The sequence below is a fragment of the Nipponia nippon genome, unplaced genomic scaffold (assembly GCF_047370975.1).
Source record: "Nipponia nippon isolate SJK-2023a ecotype South Korea unplaced genomic scaffold, ASM4737097v1 scaffold_16, whole genome shotgun sequence".
In the NCBI taxonomy this organism is placed as follows: domain Eukaryota; kingdom Metazoa; phylum Chordata; class Aves; order Pelecaniformes; family Threskiornithidae; genus Nipponia; species Nipponia nippon.
The window spans coordinates 11,694,081-11,720,189 of record NW_028262332.1 but is presented as its reverse complement, the minus strand read 5'-3'; the positions used below and the strand labels follow the sequence as shown (position 1 = coordinate 11,720,189).

Here is a 26,109-nt window from a genome sequence, read left to right as displayed (position 1 = left end):
TCATTTTCATTCTAAAATTACCCTTCACCCTGTAGAGACCAATTCAGTCTCCACTCTCTTTTTTAGTTCAAAGATCTTGTTTGTGAAGGTCTGAGTCACAACACAAAACAAAATTTAACCTTCATTTATGCCAGCAGCAGAGCTGGTGAAGAGCTACGAAATCCAGCACCTGTAACATAAAAACTTCTACACGCCACATCTTGGGTCTACCTTGAATCAAATTGTTTCACAGTATGACAAGATTAGTTTTATTTTGAGCAGTACTATAAAACCAAGCAAAAGCTTGTGGGTAACAGGAAGGAAGAAGAGATGCGAGTACTTGGGTGAGAGGGCTCAAAAAAGAGGTTATAATCAACCATAACACAAACCAATTAGAAGGAATCGGAAGTGTGGTAGTCAGTTTTCATTTTTTAGAATTTAAAAAAAAGAGAGAGAGAGAGAGAGAAAAAAAAATTGAAAAATTAAATTCCCACATTGGTTGAATAAGGCAGAGGAACTTATTTCCTGAACTGGATGTACCACGCTTGTCATTACTTAAAGAGGATGCTGGATGTTTGGAAACGCCACCCCAGCCCAACACACAGCATGGGTACGACTGCTCTCGGCTGCTCCTCGCCACTCTGCAGAAGTACTGCCTTCCTCCCCGCGCGTGCGTGCAGCCGCTCTGCCTCAGCACCAGGACAAGCCGCCCCGGCCCACGAGCCCCAGCTGTGAGCTGAGACCACCCGAAGCGGTTTCCACGCTCACCTTCTCACCAGGGCCCTCCCTGCAGAGGCAAGGCCCGCTCAGGTGCCGCGGTTCCCAGACCAGCACAACACAGTCACCTGCAGTGACAGTCTGCTCACCTTGAAAAACTGCACCGTCAAGTTGCAAAGAGCTGCCCATCAGGCAGCAGAGACATTCCTAGTGCTGGAGCAACAACGTGATCCCAGACTAACTGACCCTCCTCCGACACAGAGCTGGGCACAGGTTTCAGGAACGCTGCAGTAAACAGTAACGGGGGCAGTTACAGGCTTTTGGCTGAAAGCCTGCCAGATACATCTTCTGTTTGCAGAAGCACAAGAGACCGGGCATATACCTATTTTCTAGCCCTTCTATGGAACAAAAACCATACTTGAACTATTAGCGTCACCATGTCTGGGCCTGACTCGGGGACAAATCCTGGTAATTTTATCATCTCTTCAGGGGCCACTCAGAGTGGATCGCAGCGCTCCTTGCTCCGTGCCAGCTCTGGGGCCAGGCTCTGGCCCCAAGAGCAAAGCCAGTCCTCAAAATACATCCACAGCATAGACAGAACACGCACGATAAATACACTAATGTCCTTTCCCCACAAAGGACTGTATGCATTTTGGGGGCTTATTTAATGATATTATTCATAGCTAGTTATTCCTTATCCACACACGCTCTAGGTAATATGTCATTTAGAGTCGCATTTTTGCTGTCCTTAGCAGCGACTACAAGCGTAACGGTGACAAGGGAAGATTTAATGGCCAGCAAGCATTTTCAGAAACTTGTTTCAAGAGTTTTGGCAAGTATTCACTCAGTGAAAGAGCACAACCTGACCTCATTAGTGTATTAATAGTGCATGCCTGGCACTTGGGCAACGACTAACTCTTAATTTAAAATACAAAGGTATTTTAAATATTTGGGGGAGTGGGGGAGAAAATATGATGCAGAAGAATTTCTGTAGCAAGTTGTGCTGGGTTCTTTTAACAGTTGTCAGCGAACCAAGCCTTTAGCGCTGGCAGATCTTTCCCAACACCAGCTACCATAACACGTGCACACGCAGGATCGGGGAGAAAGCGGAGAAAAGGCTCTTCTTGTTTCTTAAGCAAATGAGCTTTCACTCTAACAAACGCTCACTAGAAAAGAGCTGTGAGAGCTGGAGTACCTGCTGCGTATAAAAAGGCTAACACATGGGTTGTTCTCAATAAAAAAGTTTTTCGAAGTTGGTACTATGAAACTCCAGCAGAAGGATAATCAGTATTAGTACAAAAAAGTTTGATTTTAAGATTCCTTCAATATTGGACATATGTAGGTTTATTAGTAACCAGGTGAATACGTAAAAAATAAAAATACGTCTCTTAGTATCAACATTAAGCTGTCCTACAAAATCTCTACCTTGCATTACACTGCCAGAATGATCTTTATTTTGTTATTCATGATTTGAAGAAAGGCTGTTTACTTGAAGGGAGAACATAACACATGTTCTCTTTCTTTTAAGTCCACAAGCACAGAGAAAACACTGCTAGGGACTGCAGGCTACTGGCAGCCTCGCTTCTTGCCACTTATCTCCAAAGGAATTCAGAAATTTCACATTTACAGCCTCGAGATGAAAGGCGTGTCCAGGCAGTGTCATGGGAAATATCTGTAGCCTAACACTGATCAAACATCGTATCTACTGCGTCCTGCCTTCGGAAAGGGCTAAAGCTCAAAAAGAGAAAAGGGAGTTATTTCTGAATATGAGAACCCGAGTCATCTGATCATGCACAAATGTGGGACGTTCCTAAGAGAACCTTAGCTTTCCAGCTGCCATGAGGAAACGCAAGGTACCATTACTTACTGTGAGGGGCTGGACAACGGGAAGGCGATTAACAGCTCAGAACAGCCTAGCTGCCTGGAGCACGCACGGGGGTGTATTAGGCGGAGTATCTGGGGTTGGTCACTGTTTGTTTAAAGCACTACAGCTGGAAGCAAAGGAAGAAGTAAGAGCAAAATATCAGCTTTGAAAAGAGATACGGCACAGCTCACATGACACCAGCTCCGAGCCCGCTGACACCTACGGGACAGCGTGTCCCGCTCCGAGCTGTCAGCTGGGCTATTCTTGGGCTGCGGGCAAGCACATGTTGTAGGTAGACTGGAAGGGGGATCCCTGGGAAAGGGCTTCACAGAGGGTCTTCAAATAGCAGCCAACACCACAAAGGCACTTCATTATGTCAAAAAAGGTACACAGATTGCACAGAATCGTAATTCTACAAAATTCTACGGTTCTTTTTGAGATTCTCTCTTTTAAAAAGTCTAGCTACAGAACCAATATTGCAATTATCTTTTTTAAACACGAAAATGTTGAGCAAAGAACATGACAGTGTCCAATACAACTGCTTAAAACCAGTGACTTTCACCCCCATTCCAGATACTTGCACTCTCCTGAGGAAGTAACCGCGTTTTGAGCTCCATTTTACTAATCCTGAAGTTAGTTTGGACATTAGCTGCAACACGTTAGATAAGAATTATTTTAGACTACTGAAGAAAACCATAAACACATAAGAAATGTTCAAACCTGTTTAGCCATCCCTTACACCATCACTCCATTCAGGCTACAGGACCTGTGCGTTAAGCTGTCTCATGGAATCCAACAGTTACCATGAAACCCTTCCTTGTAATTAACGTAAGCATTTGAATGAGACCTAGCACACCAAAAGCCTTATCTTCATTCCTTTGAAAAGGAATGATCTCCTCAAAGTTACCTGAATGAGTTACAGCCTCCCACCTCACTCAGGGTATAGGGGTAGGATGGAAGCACCTCGTGCTAAGAGAAGCTGTTTCTACATACAGCATCACGCGAATGTTAACCACACCGCAGCAAAAAGGCTGAACTACATAACATCTCAGCTTAGCATGTAATGCCTCATTAACTGACGTCAATATTAATAGGTAATGAATTTTCCTTTAATAATTTTTTTAAGTAGGAATCTTAAATGCAACACTTCATTCACCAACAGTGGTCACCATGTCTAAACCAAAGTTATGTCTCCCCACCTAATGCAGTCACTGACCTGCATGAGAAGTGGGAGAAAATAAATCTACTATCCTGGTGTATTTTAGGATGTAACTCTACTAGCAACTAGACCAAGATCAACAAATTTATTTTGCACGTCACTTCTTAGCAGCAACAGCATCATTGACACAATACAGCATCAAAGAAATCAAATAGGGAAGAAAAAAACAGCTACCCAACACAAAACCAAGCAGTGACAATAACACTCCAGATTCGGTCTCATTTCCTTATTATCAAATGGGGGGGATGGGAGGGGAGCAGTTGCAGACAAATAATTGAAGATTTTTTCGTCTCTTCAAACAGCCAAGGACAATAGTAGGAAATAAGACAAGCGGCCTTGGAATAAGCTCTCCTAACACTGGCACGTTTTTACTTTACATTGTTGTAGCTCTGCACTTTTACTTCTCAAGTGACAGGCTTTTCTATTTCTGCTTCCAAATTTCCTACGACGCTTTGCAGTGTCAAACACTTTCAGACTGGGTCTTGACCATGACAACAAAAACTAAAATGTTTTTAAATTGCACGAAGCATCACATATCTTTCCAGAAAGTGGACAAAAGAACAGGATCATCATCTGTGAAAGGCATTATAAGAACAACCGAACAGCTTTCTGGAATTACTACGAATACTCAAGTATCTCATACACTTAAGTCCCCAATAACACGTGTTCCTCAAAAATCCACATACACAAAAGGAGGGACTGTGTACAGTTCATAGAATCTCTTGCAGCATTTTCCAGCTTTTGAAGACAGATTTCCACCCTATTTTAATCAAAACTGAAGCATTTACCTCTACCTCCAGAAAAGCAATTATCTACTTTGGGAACTATATATTAAAAAAGAAAACAAATTACAGCAATTGGGCTCCAGTCCTGGAGAGAGGAATGGGCAAGCAGAGCAGATAACCACATTTGTGCCTACTGGTAAATGAAGCGCAGGGAGGAAGATTTCACCGAAGCTCTGTTGATGCAGCATTACTTCCGGGATATTCCAACCAAGTCGTGTTAAGGATGTATCACAATTGTTTTAGTATTTGGGATCAATTTTAATCAGCCAGACAAATTCCAAACTACTTGGCTTGGCTGCCAACCAACGTAGTAACTTCTACAACAGCAAAATTATCAGCAGCTCGATTACTTTCAAATACTGGAGTTCATGATCATTCAACATTAGCAAAATCAATTACCTTGTATATGTGCCATCTCTGTTTTACAATAACAGACACAGGCTCACCTCCCTCTGCACCAAGCACAGAAGTACATTTATCATACCAAAAATCAAAGGGAACTCTCATGAATGCAGAATCCACTGGTATTTCCAATTATTAAAATATCGGTACTTAGCTGCATAGTATAGAGACATATGTTGTCGTTGTAAAGCTTTTAACTTTCTAATACAAGACAGACATCAGGACAGCATAGAGCCACCCACACAAAATGGCAGCCCCCATATAACTGAATGGTGCGGGATTGTTTGCCTGTACCTGATCCACCCACCAAGGCAAACGGTTTCCAAAACCAATGGAAGGAAGTGAAAGATTTCCAATTACATCGGAGGCCAACTCAAAATAAATATTTGAGAAAATATAACTGAACTCAGCATAGAGCTGCTTTACTTCTCCCAGCAAATCTTAAGGTATAAGCTGAGAAATTTTGAAAACAAGGCACTGAAAATACCCAAGGCACCAAAACTTCATTTTCTTCAGGTTCATATCTCAATAGTTTTGCAGGCAATTCAGTTACTCTTTAAGAATTCAGAATTAATTTAACAACGTAAGGGGGAATATGACCAAAGCCCATGTGGTATGAGCAGCTTATTCTCCCAAACTGCACCTCGATGTAGGTTTGTCTGTAACCATGTACCCTCCATTACGTAGTAGAATAATGCAAAAAGGAGAAACACAAACCATATGTCCAGCTATGCCAAAACACCTGAAAAAGAAAAGACGCCATCCCCGCAGTAATGGAAGTGACTGGCATCACAGCCTTTAAGCGTCCTGCCACTTACTGTCCCCCTCTGCAGTACAGTTATTACTGCAGCAGCGCACACAGTGGCAGCATTCACAGGTAACCCGGAGCTCTTACAAAGCAAGGGAAAATAAAAACCCTCTCGTGCGGTCAGCTCCCCTACCACGTCCCCAGCTGTAATTCCTCTTTGGGTACCTACCTGTCCTTGTGCCCCACCCCGTCCCTCTGACGCCTGAATCAGCAGAAAGCAAAACAGAACACAAAACCCCAGCGAAGCCCATGCTACCTTGCAGGTACCCGACAGGTGGGATTCTCGGAGCAGAACAGCCTAGGGCACTTGGTAGCAAAGGCCAAGATCATTAGTTACGAGACACTCATTAAGGAGCAGAACCTCATCAGCATCTTGGCATTCAGTCTCACGCGCCCTACTGCCCCGGGTGCAGCTCCTCTCTAAACCGGCTTGGTGAAACAGCTGTGATCAATCTGATCGGGTATCACCATGTGTCTCTGGATGCCTCAAACCCAACTACAGGCCAAATTATTTGCTCCTAGATGTATAAACCTCTAAAGCAGACAGCAAAGCAGCAGTATGAGCGCTCAGCGTTACAACCGTTTTCTGTACCAACACTCTTCACCTTCCCGCACGACACGCCAGCTGCTTCCATGTGCCCCGCGTTCACCTCTGCTGCTGCCCGCAACACTGGAGGAGCCAGCAAACCCAAACGCTCCAGCCATCGCTAAACCGATCCTCAAGGGTCAGGGATGCAGCAAGGAGCGGCACTGCACAGAGCAGCTCTTTCTATAATCCACATTGGAGACTTCCCAGTGAACAGCTTTGTCAATGCAGAACGAGCCACAGCAATTCCGGCTTTCCCTAGTACTGCCACAAAAAGTATTCTGCAGAATAAACTACGAGGTTTTCTACTTTTGCACCACTTCCTACTGTAAAAGCAACATGACTCCATCTCCAGGAGCCTCAGCATTCCTGGCTGTGAAGTGGGGGCAGCTGTGCCCTTCCTGGAAACGTTACGGGGCTTTTTGTACCTCTGACCTGCTCCAATGCCCTCAAATATCATGCGAGAGATATATATATGCTTTTCCACTCAGTTACTATATCCCTCTCAAATCCTCTTGCTACACAGCGACTTGGGAAAGGGGAGGCAAGCAGGTCTATTTGGGTACCTTGTGTAAAACAAAACAAAAAGGCAAGTCATACCGCTCCAGAAATCCATGCGTTGTTTAAGCACAGTCCACTACATTACTTAAACTACTGCACAAATGGCCATCTTTTAACATACAGAAAGAATTGAGATTAACGGTGACTAAAACCCGCCGGCAGCGGCCGCGCGGCCGGTGGGAGCCCAGGCTCCCCGCCCGCCTCCCTGCGCCATCAGCATGCTGCTCACTGCAGGCTCCCCAAGGCCGGGGCAATGCAAACTGTTTTACAAAATAAACACAGCCACATCAGTAACACTTTCTTCCTCTCTGCCGCCCAATAATATTCTTCCTCTTGCTTGCTCATAAAATAAATCTGTCAGGCTACTATATGAGATTACCTATATATTTAAATTATGATCTTGGCTTATGTTTACATTATCGCTCTGGTTCAGGGTACGTGCCGTGGGGAAGGCAGCCCAATCCTAGGAGAGTATTATTTTCGAGTGACTTTTATTGTCCATTATCTTACACCATTTCTGTCACAGCTATGATGTCTGGTAGGAATAGTTCACAACAGAAATATCTTTGTCGTTAGTATTCTCATAGCAATTTAGTCAGATCAACCTTTAAATCTCATCCATCATACTGAAGAGCTTTGGCAAAGCAAGCACAGTAATATATGCTTCCATGCAAAACCTAATTACAGGCTAGGTTAAAAAGCCTGCCCCGTTCCTTCTGCAGTGCAAGGTGACAGGAAATCCTGAGCATCCCTGGGTTTCTCACTCTCCCTTTTTGCTGGTGAAGTGCGTAACCCGTTCATTACAGCAGACTGATTCTGTCTGGCACATGACAAACTTACTTGAACCTAACAATTAAACTTCTGACAGCGCTTCCAAAGCAGAGAGTATTTACTGTAAATGCTTGACAATTTTTTCCTCTCTGCTCATCTCTCTGAACAGTCACCTTATGATGACTGGAAATTACCATAAGCAAATAGCAGTCTAACATCCAAAAAAACCCTCATGTTAATGTGAAATACACACCTGCCAACACTGAAAAAAAATATGAATATGAATGTTAAAGGAAACAACATGAGGAATGCCACCGAAATGCATGAGACAGGAGAGAATGCTGCAGGAGCAGAGTTAAGCAATACAATTCAGTAAAAAATAGTTCGGAAAGAGCTGCCTACGCCAAGGTACAGCTGGCCGGAGCGCTGCGGTGGCAAGGCTGCCCACAAATACCACCAGCCCCGCGAGCAAGGACTGTACGCTTTCTCTTACCAACAGCTCCAGATGGCAACAAGGGAATTCAAGCAAGAACTGTTCAACAGAGCGCAGATATAGCACCAGTAAATAATTTCAAAATTTTAGGCTTAGCATTAAGATGAAACTGTATCTATAGATATACACAAGCAAATGTGACGCAGCGTGAGTTATACACACCTGCAAAGCCCAAGAAAGCATAAAATACATCGAAGCGTGAACAGATTCTTAAAAACAATAGATTAAGATGGCCCAGTTAAACAACTTTCTTAGATTTAGTAGTGCCACCCATGACCAAAGTGCTAATATATTACCTAATATAACTTTACTCATCCTCATTGACATGACAAATGAAAACTGGCAGAAATCAACTTTCCCAGCCTTTAGTATCAGGGAAGCTTTAAAGGGTAGGCCCTGGATCTGGTACTAAAAGTAATAAAAGCATCAAGTCACCAAACGCCGTTAAAGACGATAGTTGTGTTTCAAAGTCAGATTTTCTTTATCAGTATTTTTAAGCACTAAGGACCCCAGCTGTGTTTTTTAACTCAACCTTTACTTGAATTTAATTTAACAGATGGGTATTTTTGAAAACTTTCAGAAGCATATCCTCATCCAACCTGAAATAACTCGTATTAATAGGAGTTACAAATATTCAAACTATGGAATTGACCTCACAATAATACAAAAATGTACTTATGTATTTATATATTCAAAATTTTACAAGTAGCTGCTGCCCAATCAAAATGCAGAAACCAAGTCACAGCCCTCAGTGAAAATTGCACCTGCAATTTATAAACCCCTAAAAAGGATGAAGATGTTTGTAACAAATTGACCACTGAGCAGAAGAATGGTGTTTTAATCACACCTTCCATTTTATGAGCGTTGGAATTACCCTGAAAGCAGCTGCAGATGGGTTTAAGACCTTGTGCAGACCTTTTGTTAAGACTTTGTGCAAACTGGATTTTCAACAGCCAGTAACAGCAGTGACTTCTCAAAGACCCCAAATCCACTAACTAAGAATGTTTTACTAAAATGGCTGAAAAGCCCTAGAGCTTTTTCATACTATGTCAACAACTGATATTCATTAAACAAACGCTGTGACAGACACCATAATTCACTCTTCCACACCTGGAAGCAAAATGACATTAAGTCAACTATTTAAAGCTATTTGGAGCCATCTCACTGTAGATGTCAATAAAACAAATGCTTCCTGCCAATAATTAAGTATCTCTGTCAAACTTCCCACTCTCTTTCAAATCACTCTACATCCAGCTCAGGTCCATATTCCCATTTTAAGCAAGATCATCACGTCAAATACTCTGTATTCTAGTTTGGGGACAAATCCAGTAAAATGACTTGCAAATAGGAAGGTCTGACATGGTATTCTCCCCTCTCTGACTGTATTACTATGCCTGAAGATGCTACTTGAGTTTATACAATACTTTTGATAGAACGTTTCGTATGCCCATTACTTTTACCAGTTCTCACCACCAACCAGGAACGTAGTTAGCTTACTTCTAATTTTGGTTTAAAAAAGGTTTAATTTGAGTTAAGGGCTGGGTTTTGGTTTTTTCCTATGTTGTAGTATCAGCTCCCTAGAACTTGGTCCCAAATCAAGCCCTAATTGTTTGTAAACATCTTCTGAAGACACTTTAGATGCTATGTAGCTCAATCATAGAATCAAGGGATGGTTTCACACGGCTCCTATTAAACAGTCCTAGGATCAGTGCCAAGAGTACTTGGGGATTTATAGCCATGACTAAGTAATCAATGCGATAAGGTAAATGGTCCTTTTCGCCAGCCTAACTGGACTATTCCTACCTCTTATTTCACTGCACTGAATTTCCTAGCGCAACACCGCATGTAAATATGTATGTACAATGTTTGTGTAAGATGTAGGTAAATATCAAATACATATTCACTTCCAAAATGGAGGATGGAGAGCAGTCAGCAGCATTTAAAGTGACAATAGTTCCTCTGAAGAGAGATGATACTGTAAACACAGTACAGCAACAGCAGGCTGCGTTTTTCCCCACCTAGTTCTCACTTATGTATGTTTCAGATAAAGAAAGAAGCCAACATACCTTAATTTATATTCTTCCTAGTTGCAATTTTGAGCCTTCCAAAAGTATTCACTATATTCGTTTTTACAGCCTTTGAAACATTAGAGATAGACCTCTCAGGCCACTACTGGTGCTAACAAAGCACATGTTAAAAATAAACACATACTAAGTCTACCTGGAATTTTACTGTATTGCTTACTAAGCATGCAACAACATGCTCACCTTTTAATTTATAATGCAATAAAGCTTTCAAGCCTGGAGCCAAATTATTTAAGAATATTTCTGTTATCCTTCTCAGAATTCATTCATTTCTGATGAAGGAAAGATTAAATACAGGCTGGAAATATATTCATAACGTATACATTCACAGAAACTGCCAGACATTTTCACATCATTAAATCATAACTGAAATAAGTAACATGGCATACGGCTATGAAACGCGTGCTGCCTGTACCAGTACCGTCACCTTCGTTATCATGCTGGCTGCACGGTCTCCCTGCCGCATCAAGGGAACCATCAGCCATTTGCACCTAAGGAAGCAAACTTACTGTACTACCAGCGAGTTGACAATCTACATGTGAAATACAGAGTTTCCACTCTCGATCAACATCCGAAGAGCCCTTGTAAAAACGAAGAGCCAAAAATCAAGTAGCGGGGAAGACTGACTGTTCCCAACCTACGGCGAAAACACCCAATTTAAGCCAATCCCTAAAATAAGTTTCTACCACGCGCAACTAAGAATCCAAACTACTTCCACAGCTTGTTCCTATCAAGAAACCTTTAGCAACCAGCCATCTCAAACGAGAGCACAAGCAAACAGATGATCTTAAGCCAGTAAGACAAAACCAGAAGTAACATCCAAAGCACAAAAAAAAATTTTACATAAGCTCTGCTGCTACAGCCCCAAAACCCGAATGTGGGAACTGTTCAGCCTGGTCTGTTTTCAGAAAGCTTAACAAACATAGGACCTTAAATCCTAACAACGTTTTCTATAAATACGTATCTCCATACATGATTAGAAACACCACCACTTAGCACTGATAAATACCGTCTAATTAGCACACTTCCAAGCACTTGACAAAAATTAAGCAAACCTCACAAAGATTCTTCTGAAATATTGCCGTAATTTCTCAAATGTTTAAGGAAATCTTAGGCAGACCAAAGTAAAAGAGCAAGCCCATGTCAGATGGGCTCAAGACCCATGAAACCTGCTGCAGCCACTCTGTTCATGCAGTTCATCTCTAGAGCCATCACTCCGCGTCTTCAATAGCCAACATATCTGTCTCAAATACAGGGAAAGGGAACGGAGGAGGATACAGATATATATAGATATATGTTCACCCAACTTCAAAACATCAGAACAACAGCTTGAAGTATTTACATTTCTCATAATCAGAAGTAAGAGGCAACGATGCCGAGAATTATGCAGCCCAGCCAATCTAAAGATTCATATGATTCAAATCCAAAGGCAACTTCAAAGCCACCTCATAAAACCCTATGCAAAACTTCCAAGCAGCCGGACGCCAGCGTTGCAGGAAGAGCTTTCACAGCATCTGGATCTTGCAAGTAACAGCCAAACGGAAGCAGAAACTTCCCTGTGTAAAAAGATTTAACATTTTCCTATTTACAAAACTAGCTATGTTAGAAATATGTTTGTATTTTTTTCCACCTCAAAATACGCTAACCAAGACTGTGTAATCAATACTGCTACAAGGTGTCTTATCTACACTAAATAAAATAAGTCAGCTTCCCTACCCGTTCCTGTATATCTGGAACTAATGGCACCAGTTTTCCAAAAATTAATGCAACTCTTTAGTTCGTATCCACACTTCCGTATCACTGTACATAACACATCTCCATCTTCCTTCCCACACGGGCACAGTTTTCCTTAAAGAACAAGATTCATTCACCAGTGCCTTGCAGATCAAGGCTACGGAGTAAAACAAAAAAGATCTGTTCTTTATAAAGTCTGCATAGCTACTTTTATTACTTATTTTGATGACAGACAGGGTTAATGAAGTTCTTGCAGAGAACTCTCCCTTTCCTGGGCTAAATGCCCAAATTCTTTCAGGATTCACAAGACTTGTCTATTTAAATTGGGTCCAATTTTTTTTCTCCCTACAGAAAGGCCTGCACAGAATGTTCTGAAGAGAAACTGGGAATTAACCTTTCAAGAAAATTGTAACTAAATGTGCAAGCCCTGTATAAGAGACAAATCACATTTCACACTATATTCTGCCCTCTATTTAACAATTTTCTATTATTCTAATAGGCTTCAATGTTGAAGCATAAACTCAGTACTATCAGATTATTAAAAACCATAAGCTTACTCATGCAAACAAAAATCTTCCATCCTGCCCACCCTGCATTTCTTTCCCAACCTCCCCGACTGCCAAGACACCACATCGATCTCAGATTAATACCATGCTGTTAGATCAGAAAGTCATCTATTTGAGGGAGCTAGAAAAATTATGCTTTACTTACCAAGACAATAGCTCCACAGTTTCACCTCCAGTTTCTTATCGGAAAAATCCCTGCTATATGCCAGAAGCTGCCTTTCAGACATTCCCAGCTCTACAGCGATACACGGATCAGAGGCTGAGCAGCTTCTCACCATACAGGTACGAGAGATCAGCAGTGGAGAAGACTCGCCCTGCCCTGGTCTTTCCTTCTCCCCAAAACTGAGGTCCCTCTCACAGGTGTTTCACAGACACGACACAGTCCTTCAGATAATAATAAAAAAAGCACTTGTGTCAGAGAGCATGAAACCGAAGAATTAACAGACATTTGCAAGGGCCTTTACATTATGTTTCCAAAATGCAGCATCTGCTCTATCCACCACCACGTACCTACCTATCAGCCACAGCCATGATGAGAAGTACTACGGGTTAAAGTGCCAATGCAATGAAAAGAAAGAAACAAAAGTCCAGCTGAGGCACAGAATGCAATTCAGCTTTCAGCAATCCATGAACTAAGTAAAACGTCATTTTCCAACCATCTCAAATTACCAGTTTTTAAGAGCAATTATGCAGAACACAGATGAAAATATCTACCATGGACCAGTTCATCAGCATTCAAAGACACGTGTTTACCGTCAGATACTTGGACAAACACAAACGTTTGTTTCAGAAACAAAACACAAATATTTACAGTATTTCAAAATAAGCTACAATATGGTTTAGCAATATCAATGCAAATTATGTTGACACTTTATTAATACCTGTGAATAACACACTGCTACTCACCAATAGACGTAATTTTTCAAGTCCAGCAAAATCCACGCGCAGCTATCCCCGACCAGCGAGGCAGCAAGCGCAAAAGCAGAAAAATAAAAATTAAAGAGCAGTGACACCAAAGGATCAAATTGAACTAATGTAAAACAAACCAGCTTCAAGAGCTAGTAGAAAAAATATAAATGAATAGTGATGTAGCAATTTATTTGGAAATAACATGAACTGCTGTTTTAAGTGCCCAGTCTTGACTGGAGTCGAAGACAGGGATAAAACACGCCTGTCCTGACTCCAGGCTCTACTTTGCTCTACCCCCTAGACAGCATCACAAAATAAACGTGGATCACCACAGTGATGTCAGCAGGATCCTGCGGGGATTTATAGATATTTGGAAAGCAAAGGGAGTGTGTGGGCAAGGCTTCTATAAAAACAACAAAGCCGTTTCAGTAGCACGCATTCCTGTGAGTGGACAGAGTTCCCACACTACAACCAAGAGCTGCATAACAACTTGTTTTAAAAGAGTAAATGTGTGGAAAAGGGGAACACACAGAAGAAGATATTTAAATAAATAGAAAATATTTATTAATGAATTTGCAACAACTACCACTTGGTTGACAGACACGGACTATTTCAGATCCAAGCAAGGCAGGAGAGAGGTGAATCCAAAGCCCCAGGAAGACGAACCCCCGGTGCAGGGAGGCAAAGGCAGGACTACGCCATCCAGTTCTAGAGGTCAAACCCAACCTGTGAAACACGGGAGATGGCAAGGAGCGTGGCTTCAGCACAGCAGCTGATGTCCCCAGCTCCACTGCACGATGGCTCGCTCCCTGAAGAGTTTACAGTCTGAACCAAGCCAAAAGCCTACTAGTGAAATGATAGTCTATGGAAGAACATAACCGCCACATGCTCTCAGCAAAACGTACAGCCACACGCTTGCAAGCACCAGTATGTCACGCTATGGTAACAGCATGAAGGAAAAACTATGGACAACAGCAACTGAGTGCAGAGGGGAATTAATGCCATATATTGGATGCACGAACAAAAGCTCCCTGGTTATTACTGCTGCCTGATGACTTAAGAGTAGCTATAAATTTAAATATGGTCCTGTATAACAAATTAGAGATAGTCTCCAAAGGGAAACTATATTCCCCACATCATCTAGCTGCTTTTATCAAACTCATTAGTGCTATCTATGTCACAAAAAAAAAAAAAAGAGCAAGCTGGCACTCAGCTGTCCCCAATTTCAGATGAACAACAGGAAAGATAACATGCAACTTCAGCACAGTCTGATAAGACTCATGATGACTGATTCATTTCAAACTTTACTCCCTTCGGAGCACCACATGCAAACAGGTTGTTTAAAAACACTCACAACGCTCATCTCCTGCCAGCCCAGGCTTCACTTTCACTTAAGCTCTTCTAGCTGACCAGCTTCTCACACACCAGCAGAGGACAGGCACTGCCAGCTTCTCCTGCCAGTCCCACCAACGCTGAACTAAAGCTGACAGAAGGCAGGAGGGCACCTCAGAGCCCCGGGCCACGGCCACGCCGTGCGGGAGAGGAGACACCAGCACAAAGCTCCCCCACACAGCCGCCTTTAGGCAAATGTAAACCCAAATACTCCAAAAGGTGTGCCTCGATGTGAATAAGGTGACTAGGAGGGGATGGTCTGAGCAGCGCTGAAATAGTTTTTCATTGCCTTGTTATTGACGGAATGAACAATGCTGAGGCAATAAACATTTGACCTTCCTATTCTGAAAATAAAGTTTTGTTTCCTTCGTTACTCCTTCAACATTGTTCTAATCCGTAACAGAATATTGAGGGGGTTTATAGAAAAAAACCAACAACAACAAACCAGGAACACCATAGTGTGATGTGCTTACAAAACAACCAACTCCAAAAAAACCCTGGCTGAACCTTTTAAAACAATACACACTTCATTGAGAGCAACAATCTACGGTACATTATACCAAAAATGCTACAAGGTCTGTTTGTCCATGAGAATGAATCATGGTTTACCCTGGGAAGAAAGAAAAGTGCAGCTAGACCATAGGCTCCTTTGGGAACTTATTAGATCCTCAACAAGCCATCGTAGATGCCAAAACCTGCTTTTGCAGCAGAAGCTTCATCTTGAAAATACACAACAGAAAAGCGTAAGAGAAGAAAAGCTGGCAGATTACGCTTCAGCATTCACAGGTAACAAAAGGAAGAGACTTCAGCACTAGGCTATTTAGCATCTCTGGCCTTATCTTCCTTAGGCTTTCCAGAAAATGTCCTACCATTCTACTGTTTCCAAGAGCTAATGGCTGCATGAGCAACGATGGATGCTCCCCAAACCCAGGGTTTCCATGTCACCAGCAATTTTCTTGACTAAACACACCTCTCTCCCACCCTATAGCTCCAAACTTACTCTCAATGGGTAAAATGCTACAGAAATGCTACAGCATGCCCCTTTGCTACACAGGGATCACCACCGTCACATCGTACTGCTGTGGTAATGCTGACGGTAGTAAAAGGAGCAAGGGGAAGGGCAATTCCAAGAAGAAAAACCTCCCTCCAGCGCCGAGAGATGGCTTTATTCTCTTTCCATAGGCCAACTGAAACCCCATAGAGTCTGAGCAGATTTTCACTTTAACGTGGACAAATACAGCGAGAACATAAAATCAAGTCAGCCGTCCCTCCCTACTACAGAGCCAAACCCTCCTAGAGGGCTGTGTGCTCACAGCACAGCAAAATGTTTGACTTCCAGTAATCAGTTTCATCAACAGACAATCAAAACTATTTAAACACTATTTGGAGCAATTTTGACTTAAGTAGCTGCAACTTGATTAACAGTCTTTTCTTCAGAGAGAACTGCTCCACGTTTTCCCTCTCCCTGCACTAGTGATGAAGCACAAAAGCTAAAATAAGTCATCACAGTCACTTTAAAGTACAAACCAGGGAGACTGAAAGAAATCCCAATAAATAAGTCACAGAGTAAGTTATTGCATACCTAAATAGAGAGAGAAGAGCAAACACAGGTAAAGAACCGTACCCAACACTGTTTACCCTTGGATGATGAAGTTCTTAAAACTGACATAATGTTATAAATTGAGTAATTGACCCTCAAGGAAGTAAGGAGCTCAAGAGAGTTAAAAATTACCCTATAAATACCATAAAGATTAACAGATTTGTAATACCCACCCAAGAAGCACTTACTCTAAGTAGAATGATTATGAAAACACAGCAAGAATATTTACTACATAGTACTGAGTTCAGTATATACAGACTGCCACAAAAGGCAGCACTGGTTCTTAATATAGTGACAGCTGAAAGTCACCACTTAGATTTCCCAGCTGATTAAAGGGTAGCACACAGACACACAGAGTTGTGACTTATCTGCTCCTTTGGAACACATTCATGTATTTTTTAAAACCTTTTCAAGGTTGTTTGGAGGTTTTTTTGTTCCAGCGTAACATTTTTGAGACTTATGTTTTGCACAACTCTGACAGAAGAGCTAATGAAATACTGACAGCACGAAAGAATGAAAGCAGAACTTCCATGAATGAAAGAGGAGGGAATTTTTGTGTCCATGTTTGTGGGTATCTATTCTACCCTGAGTCCCTACTCTTGGAGGAAAGGAACCTTGAAGTATCTGCAGCTTTTCTCCCTATCTCCTCACCGTAATAACGTATGTATGCCCTGAGAACCAGAACCCACCACAAACTCTCCAAGACAGGCTTGACATTCGGAGTGCTCCTATGCAAGAAGCAAAATGTTCCAAGAAGGAGAAAACCCACTCCTTTTCAGGAAGGCAGAGACAAGCATCCACGAGGTTAAGAACAGGACAGAGACTTAAACCGAAATTCCTGAAAGGAATTGTACTGAATGTGCTGTGAAGTTGCAATCCATCCTGTAGGTCAACATTCCCCAGTTATTGCCCTGTCTGCAGCAATTTTGATCTCCAACTCCACAGTTGAAAAATCACTAGGTTAAGAAAGTTACTCTCCCAAGTAAAAGAGGACAGCTGGCTCTAAGGAAAGAGGAAAAATTGGAACTTGTATTATCCTGTGCCACTTGAGCCAGGAGACAGCGGCTGCCTCGGAAGCGAGCACTACCAAGCAATGAGTACGGGCGGAACAGCTTGGGCTGTGCTACCTCCCAGCACACCGGCTCCGAGAGGGAGCAATCCCAACTATCCAGCACCCATTTCTCCTGTCAGCATGGACTTAAAGCTCTGCTTCATGCACGCCATGAGTTTTCAACAGGCTGGTGGCTATTTCCCGCCTCACAGCAAGCGGGCTTCTCAAAGGCCAAACGACAAAAGTAACTGGAGAACAGTATCTGTCACTGAGCTCTGCAAAATGAAAGACTTGCAAATCCTCCCCAGGGTGTGGAGCAACACCTGCTCCGTCAGCAGGCTGGGCTGGGCACGGGGTCACAGCCCTTATCAGTTCGGTTTTTGACCCCTGAAATACTAGTGCAGTAGGTGAGGCAACTATGATTCACTTGGACATAGCACGTGGAGGAGCAGGATGGCGAAAGCGTCCCCCAAATGGAGAGCATACCCCGTCCTGGGGAATCCCACCCCGATCAAATACCACAGGATGTTCCAGGCCTGAAAGGTGGGATGCTGCATTGAAACGAGACACTGAGACCTCCTCAGGAAGGTCCCTCAGCTGTCTCCTGGCAATGCCGAAATGCGTATCTGGGGATGCACCAGCCATGCTGCTGACAGCCAGTCGTGTTGTAAATAGCTGTGGCAGCGCAAGCCATTATCACCCCCCTCCTCAAAGGGGAATCGCCCTTTCCTCTAGCATTGCCACGCTGGGGTTTATTACCCTTGACTCCTCAGTTCGGTTGGTTTATGAGAGGTTTAAGCTCACCGAACCAGCATTGCCTGAACTGTGCCAGGGAGCTCTCCCACATGTCATTCTGCCACTGGCAACACAAGATCGGGAGCCATCTCTTCTCCCTAACCAGAAGGCTCGTTTCCAAAAGAGGTTTCTGGAACAGCCTCAGCAGTGCCTCCACACTTGGAAAAACAACATTTCAACACAATTTCCAACTGATGTTACACAAATAATCCATGCACTGAATTAAAAAAAAAAAAAAAAACCACGTATTATACATTATACTGAGATAAATCAGTCCAGAGCTGCAGCCACATTTTAGAGACAGGGTGAACTGAAACGTGCACGGACCACTGCAGCTGCCAGCTCCCGACAGAGAAATCAAAATTGCTTCAGAATGAGAACTGCTTGAAATTACGACCAAAACCAGGCAATACTTTCTTAAAATGACAAAATAAACTGCCTTCCTAAAAAGCAAGCACATTGATCTGTCAGGGCTGGTGCCTGAGGTCCGTCCAAAGGCAGGGGATGGCTTGGCACCTACTTGGATTCATCATGTGAAGCACACACAAAGGTTGGAGTCCAGAACTGGAGACCTAAGTTACTCAAAGCAAATAAACACAAAAACTTTAAGAAGTGCCTAGGGATTGTAATATACCTGTTAATAGTCGGAGGGGGGGGGGGGGGGGGGGGGAGATAGCGAGGAAACAACCATAAGGGAAAAAGCTTTATGCCAGCAGCAGCAACTTTTTAATTTAAAAAGAACAATCTTACCATCTTCTGTATTTTGTGATCAGACATGCTGTAACTATTTTAATAAGTTTTATAATTGCCATGGTGTACTAGCTCATAGAATAATAAAACAGCATACCCAATTTACTACCTAAAACTAAACTTATGTAGTTCTGTGCACAAACTCCATTTCTGCTGTTGAGATCTTAGCAGAAAACACTCTAACAAAAATCATTACGCCTTTCACACCTGCCCTCTTTCAGGCTTCATTGCCCTTGGACTCTATTAAAAATACGGATTTGCTACATGCTTCCTTGACAGTTTCTAGTCTACCCAATTTTGTTGTGTAAAACACAGTACCAGAACAGGACAGAGAATACCACCTTATCTTACTGGAACACAGAAGACACTAAAGAAGTAATTCATAAACTACCTGCAAGGTTTTTTGGTTTGGTTTGTTGGGGTTTTTTTTGAGATGTAATAAATAATGCATTCTGACTGCTAAACAAGCATTTGTGAGGTTTCAAGAACGCTTTGGAGTACAAAATTCCTAGAGTCTCATTCCCTTACGCCATTTGGTTTCAAACAGATACGAGTCTGCTGTTGGTTCACTTAAGCGTGTAACAGGAAACTCAAATTTGACTAAAAGGCTGTATTACATTACTACTGGTTTTATATGGGAACCTTTTTAGAAGTAAGAAGCTAAGGGGAAGGTTTTTTTCCTCTCCCATCTGCGACAGACAGCTGTTCACTGCCTGGAATCTATGATAGCAGACACTTAAAGTAGCACCAAGCTGAAGTAAACACTTTAGAAATTTAACTTCTTTAACCGTACTGACCCGTAAAATTATTTGCAATTTATTGCATCGTGCCATGTGATGAGCCGTATCATACGGCTAAACACTGGAAGCTAAATATACTGTTTTAATTGAATAATTTCTTTTTTTTTTCTGAAATATTTTAAAATGTTAAAAAACAATCCAAGAGACTTCTCACACACGTACAGCAATGGCGCTTACAGCAAGTCCAGATGTTTAAATACTTAGCACAGGTTAGAACTTGAAGTAATCTTGATCCAATCCAATATGCATATAAAAAATAAGCCAAGATAGAAAAAGACCTATCTAACCATAAAAAGATTTGACAGCTTTACAGACTTCTGCATTCAAACCACTATTAAAAATAACTCCCTGTGGTTTTCTGTTTTTAAACAAAAATTAGCTTACAAGCTGTAGAACTGCCCACTTTGTCACACACTCACCCAGAACCTCGGTTCTCCCTGTCCTACATTTCAGCCAACTAAAGACAGCAGCTTCCAATCTCGCTTTAAAAGCTAACACGCATCCCTCCACACGCACCCCCCCAAACCTGTAAGAAATTTTCAAACAAGTATTTTATACAGCTTAATTTTATATGTAATTTAGACACACTGCAACAATTTCAACCTGCTGGAAAAAAAGGCTATGATTTTAAAGTCATTTTTAAATCTAGATTTTGCATGCAAATTTTTTGGCTTCTGTTTTTTTTTCTTCAGAAAGAAAAATGTTGTCTGGGCCAACATTACCTCTCAGTTTGAACACATTCTTCCTCTATCTTCCTAGATACTACTTTTTTTTCTCCTTTTTACTTTAACACGGCTCTACAGTGAAACACGAAATTCAGAAGTGGAAGAGACCTATTGCATCACATCCCATCCAATGTGCTCTGCGGCCCACAGACCACTGCTCCCGTAGGAGCACCAGGCCAGAGGGTCCGACCTGCTTTCCCCGGCGAACACCCGAGTCCCGCCGGTGCAGCGGTCCTTTGGTCCCTCGGTGGGTCACCTACTCTCTGGGAAAAGGCAAGGACACAGCTAGGGAAAACAAACCGCCCTTTCAGCAGCCACAAAGGGTAGAGCGGATCAACTCTCTTATTTAATCAAACTTGGTTTTTTCCCCTCCTTCTTTTTTGGTTCCTTAGTTTTACACCAATTTGCTCAGCTGAGCCAACTCACCAACATTCAGAATGCCAGCCCTGGCACAGGGGAACAGAGAACAGGAGGGAAGCCACCCAGTTTGGTAGCACCAAGCTGGCGTTAGCTCAGCCATCCAGGGACTCTGCCTGATGCTGAGACATACCAAACCTTCCCAGTTCTGTTATCCTCAGCTTTCAGATAAACTGCACTTTTCTAGGGCACCCAGAGATCTACCCATGAAAAAGCACAAGGAACTCACCGAGTACTCGCATGTGCTCATACTAAAAGCTTTACAAAGGGAAGGGTGAGTACAGCAAACACGGCGTCAACAGGACTTGCCTCTGCCTTTAACTGGACAAAGCGTTAATCCTGTCCATTTTAGACAACCTTTAACTTTTAATTTTATACTGGGAACGGCCATTTTGTTTGGTCCACAGAGCGTAGCACAGATGCACGTGAGCTTCCCCTGCTGCCATGCCCGTCCTGTACCAGTAGCAGAGCCAGTCACCGTTTTCTTGCCAAAAGCCACATTTTCAGGGTCTTCAGTGATGAGTGGTATCAAGGCAATCGCGAACTATATTTCAACTGCATGAATATTTAGTGTTTGCTTTCAAAATTGCAAGAATGTTTTTCTTGCATCTTGCATTCATACTGGATACAAAGACATATATCACATAATTTCCTACAAACAACCCGGTCAAGCACCGGGATAGGTGTATGCTGAATTAGTCACCATCACTCCCGTGAAAGGTAAAACAGACTGGTTAAGTGAGTTTACAAGACAAATGCAGGAGTGCGTGTCGCAGGTAGAACAGCTACTCACGACTTCCTTAACCACAATTCTGTACGCAGACCACACAGAGCATCATGGCCACTGTCCATCTAGATGAGCGTTGAATTGTAGCAATACTGAGGAAGTTGCAATTAAAAACACGTTCACACAACGGTAAAGAGGAGCCCAACTTCTAAAATAAGCTTCCACGTATTTATTGTTCTTATTTGCTGGAGATGACCGTGAACAACCTCTTCTATAAACAAGACCATCTAAGAAAAGCAAATTAGAATGACAAAAGCTAAAACGCAAGTTGGGCTATTAAACTCGTTTTCTGTAAGGACTGTATCCCAACTAGGCTTTCATTTAGGACAGAGCAAAAGTCAAGCCCCAGAGGTCATACTGATGCCCACCTTCATCATTTTGTTTTTGAAATCTTCCTCTAGTACTTCCTCTGCTCCTCCAGCAATGTACGATCAATTTTCTTGCTTTAAATTCAGGATGAATACATTCAATTTCTACCGCCTGCCCCACTTGTTGGCTGCTGCAGCTCACACGGTCTAGTCTGTACGGCCACGTTGTCTGTGGCATACACATTTTTCACAGCCTTAAGGTTAAATGTATCTGGCACCACGTAAAGTAGTCAGAGGTGTTGAAGTACATCCACTAACTCGTCTTCTACACACCTAGAAAGTGCGTTCTGAAGGTGCGCAGGAGGTGGGCTTGTCGGTAACTATCCTCATTTTACAGCTAAGAAAGCAGAGGCAGAGCAGGAGAAAAACCCACACAGGTATTTCTGGCTTCTATCCCCGTACAAAAAAAAAAAAACCAACTCATTTTACCCCAAGTAAACAATCACTGATAGATCATTCAGCATGCAAAAAACTTGAAAGCCATTGAAAAAGGCCTTCAGACCAACAGGTAGGTCTGAATAAAGCCAAAAAGCACGCTGTAAGACAAATCTCAGAATCTCCCGCTATTTTCTCTAGTACAGCCTCGATTACTACGAGAAATGAGAAAAGCCAGTGTAGGCTCAATATTTTCAAGGTACACTGAAGTATTATATACTGACATAAAACTTTTCAGGTAGGATCATAGAAGGCAAATACTCAAAAAAAAAAAAAAATCTGTTTCCCAGTGTGGGCTTGGAGTCCAAGTTATTCATCTTCACCTGCTTTTCTCCCAACAAAGCGAATACTGAAGAATCTGAAAAGGTATATTAAAACTCATATTGAAATTACATGTCTGTCCTCTCTCATAAAACACGTATTTGTCAAGAAACACAATTCCAGAGGAAGGAAGGAAAACAAAACAAGCAGAAGTGTTTTATACGTCGCAGGTGTTAAGAAACCAAAAGGGCGATTCTGTTCTGACAAGTTCCTTTGGGGTGACAGCAGTCACTCACACTCCGTTCAGAAACCTCACGTCCCACAGAAGATGCTTTTTTTCCACCATAATAGAAGTTCCTCCCAGTCCCCATTTTTTTTAGGTCTCTAAGGCACAGAGCCATAGGAAACAGAGGCAGCAACATTCTTACCTAAAAGTAGTTCCTTTTTTTTTTTTTTCTTCCCGCCCCCCTTTTTTTTGTCCTCTGTTATTGCTTAAAAGAATATGACTGCCACAAAGAATGTTGACAGGAAAAAAATAACAGTGGAAAGAGTTTGATTCAATGTCAAGAGCTGTCTCAAAATGTAAAAACTGTAGAAATGCTGCAGAAGTTAAATGGCTGCTTACAGTGATTCACAAAAAATGAACTTTTAAAGAAGACACAGAAATGACAGCAAGACAGTCATAAGGTGTCAGGAACTTGCATCACTGGACTTCTAACTGCTACAATATTTCCTATCAAACTACTTTTACTGCAATAATGCCATAGGCAATCACCACTGGCAGAAATATTCCATGTGTTTGAACAGACAGACAAACAGATGGAGCTCAGAAATCCACCATTATTCTAAACAAGCATAAATCACACTTTGGAGGGAGTAACATGTTGAGGGGAAAAAAAAAAAAAAACGGTATTTCATCGTTCAGCTCGAGCATGTGCTCTCCCCAAAGCAATGTGGTAATCCCTGAAGCGCTGGTTTTATCTCAGAGGTCCTGTCGTCTGAGACAGCACAAGAGAGCGCCCCGGGAGCAGGCAGGCTCCCCCGCAGGAGGGGACGGGGGACGCCGCAGCTGCCGCCCCCGGAGGCCGCGAGGGAGCAGCAGCGGGGGGGGGGGGGGCCTCCCGGCGCCCCGGGCCCCCCCCACCAGCCACGGGAGCTCCTGGAGCCTCCCGGCGAGGAGACGAACGCAGGAAAGCGCAGAGCGGGCGCCGGCGGGGGCAGCGGCGCTCAGCGGGGCGGGCGCGGGGGCTCCGCTCCGCGGGGCACGGGCGCTTGGCAGCACCGCTGCTTTTAACGTAAAAAATAAAACCACCCCCAAAAATCCCCTGCGACGACACCAAACCCCACAAACGCTCGTATTTTTAGAACAGTTTTAACTTCGCTCAAATCTTAACGCTGCCAGACGACAGCTCCCGGCAGGAGCCGGTGACGCCCCGCCAGCCCCCGCCGCTGGGGACGTTCCCGCTCGCCTCCCGCTCCCGCCCGGGCACGTGCCGGCCCCGGGGCCGCCGGCGCGGCCGCCGCGGCAGGACGGGAGGCCACGAGGCGCCGCGGCCCGGACCCCGCACCCGGCCGCCCGCGCGCCCCTCGGCGGCCCCGGCACCGCGGCCGCACGCCGCCCCCCCCCCCCCCCGCCCGCTCGACCTGCGGCCCGGGCCGGCCGGGGCTGCCCGGGGGAGCGGCGGAGGCGCGGCAGCACCGCCTGAGGGGCCGCGCGGCGCAGGGGCCCGCGGCGGGCACACCCCCGGCACGGCGCGGCGCGGCCCGTCCGCGGCCCTCGGCGGCGGGGCCCTGTGGTGCTCACCTGCGGCCGGCGAGGCGGCGGAGAGGCGCCGGCGCCCGTCCCGGAGGAGGCGCGGAGGGGAGGGGGGGGAAGGCGGGCAGGCGGCCGCGGCCCCCGCAGCGAGCGGGCGAGCGAGCGAGCGGCGCCGCGTCCCGCAGACAACTTCGCCGCGCGCGCGCGCACGCCGCCCCGCGCACGCGCTGCCCGCCGCCGCTCGGGCGCGCGCCCCGCCGGCTGCCACGCAGGCCGGGCGGGCCGGGAGCGCGCGGCGGGCCGGGGCCGGGGCCGAGCGGGGCCGGAGCGGAGCGGGGCCGCGGCCGCTCTGCCCACCCGCCGTCCCGCCCGGCGGAGCCGCCAGCACCCGCGGCGCCGCGTACCTGGGCCGCTCCCGCTCCCGCTCCTCGCGGCGGGGGTGGGTGTTTTTTCCACGTCCCGCGGTGCGTCAGCGCCGAAGCCCGGCGGCCCCTGTGGAGCAGAGCCCGAGCGAAGCCCTCCCACCACCGCCGCCGCGGCCTTTCCTCCCCCGGAAAGCGACGGTTTCCCCGCGCCCCGGGTGTCGGAAGAAATGCCCGCGGCTCCCCCCGCCCTGAAAAACGACACGGCGCCTGCCTGCGGGGATTCCCGTTTTTAGCTGCAGCTCGCGATCCCGGGATTAGCTCCTTCCGCCGCCGCCCGTGCGAGCCCGGCCCGGCGGAGGGCGGCTGCACAACGGCGGAGCCGCCGCCGCTCCCGCGGCCTGCGCGCAGAGCGGGGCCCGGGGCCGCTCCCGGCGGGGCTCGGGGTGCGGGGCCGCTCCCGGCGGGTGCGCGGCGCTGCACAGCCCCGGCACGGCCCCGAGGGGAAGCGCCTCGGTGGTTTTGCAGGAACGGGGCTCTAAAACACACGCGACGCTCGCGATGGAAAATCCTTAATTCACAAACTGCTGGGTTTTGCAGATGAAGACAAATGTTAGGACTCGGTACGCTTAAGTTGAATTTGAACTTGAAATTCAACAGGACTTTTTACAAGTGAACAAAAACCTGAAAGCGAACTTAAATAAAAACGAAACTCGCAAGTCTCATCTAATGGTCTAAACTGGGCAAAAGGCGCAGGGTAGCAGCGTATCTGGTGAGAAACGTGATTGCTCATATTTTGTCAGCTTTCGTACTCCAAGGCCTAGCTCCATCAGAAGGTGTTTGCTGGCGCGGCTGGGAAACTCCTAGCGCTGTCACAGCAGAAAGTGCTACTGCCGGCATGACTTAGAGCAGTTCAGCAAATGGAAGACGCTATGCAAGCAAAAGCACCTTTTGCCAGTATATCTTCATTTCTACTCAGCCCTTTGCCAGTTAAAAATAATACAGGTTGGGTTTATTTTACATCAATCTTCTAAGCAAGACTAGCTGAAGTGCTGTAAGCAGTTAGCGTGGAGCTGATCCCAGCTGCCACCTCAGCTGGGAGGGGATGCGCAGGTACGAGCGAGGGAGTTCA

General features: G+C 44.7%; 1 protein-coding gene across 8 annotated transcripts in view; it reads right to left on the bottom strand.

The window, feature by feature from the left end:
* The window catches only part of NEK6 (NIMA related kinase 6), a 69,761-nt gene extending 44,359 nt beyond the window's left edge, over positions 1–25,402 (bottom strand). For 2 of the 8 annotated variants that reach the window (XM_087753454.1, XM_087753458.1), the window contains exons 1-2: positions 13,476–13,745; positions 12,715–12,953 (exon numbers count right to left, since the gene is read on the bottom strand). The gene's annotated coding sequence lies outside the window, so the exon portion shown is untranslated. Of the gene's footprint in view, positions 1–12,714; positions 12,954–13,475; positions 13,746–24,663; positions 24,813–25,019; positions 25,198–25,251 lie in introns of those variants that run through there. The other 6 variants (XM_087753457.1, XM_087753456.1, XM_087753455.1 and 3 more) reach the window with 5 other exon arrangements.
* Positions 25,403–26,109: the final 707 nt, after the last annotated feature.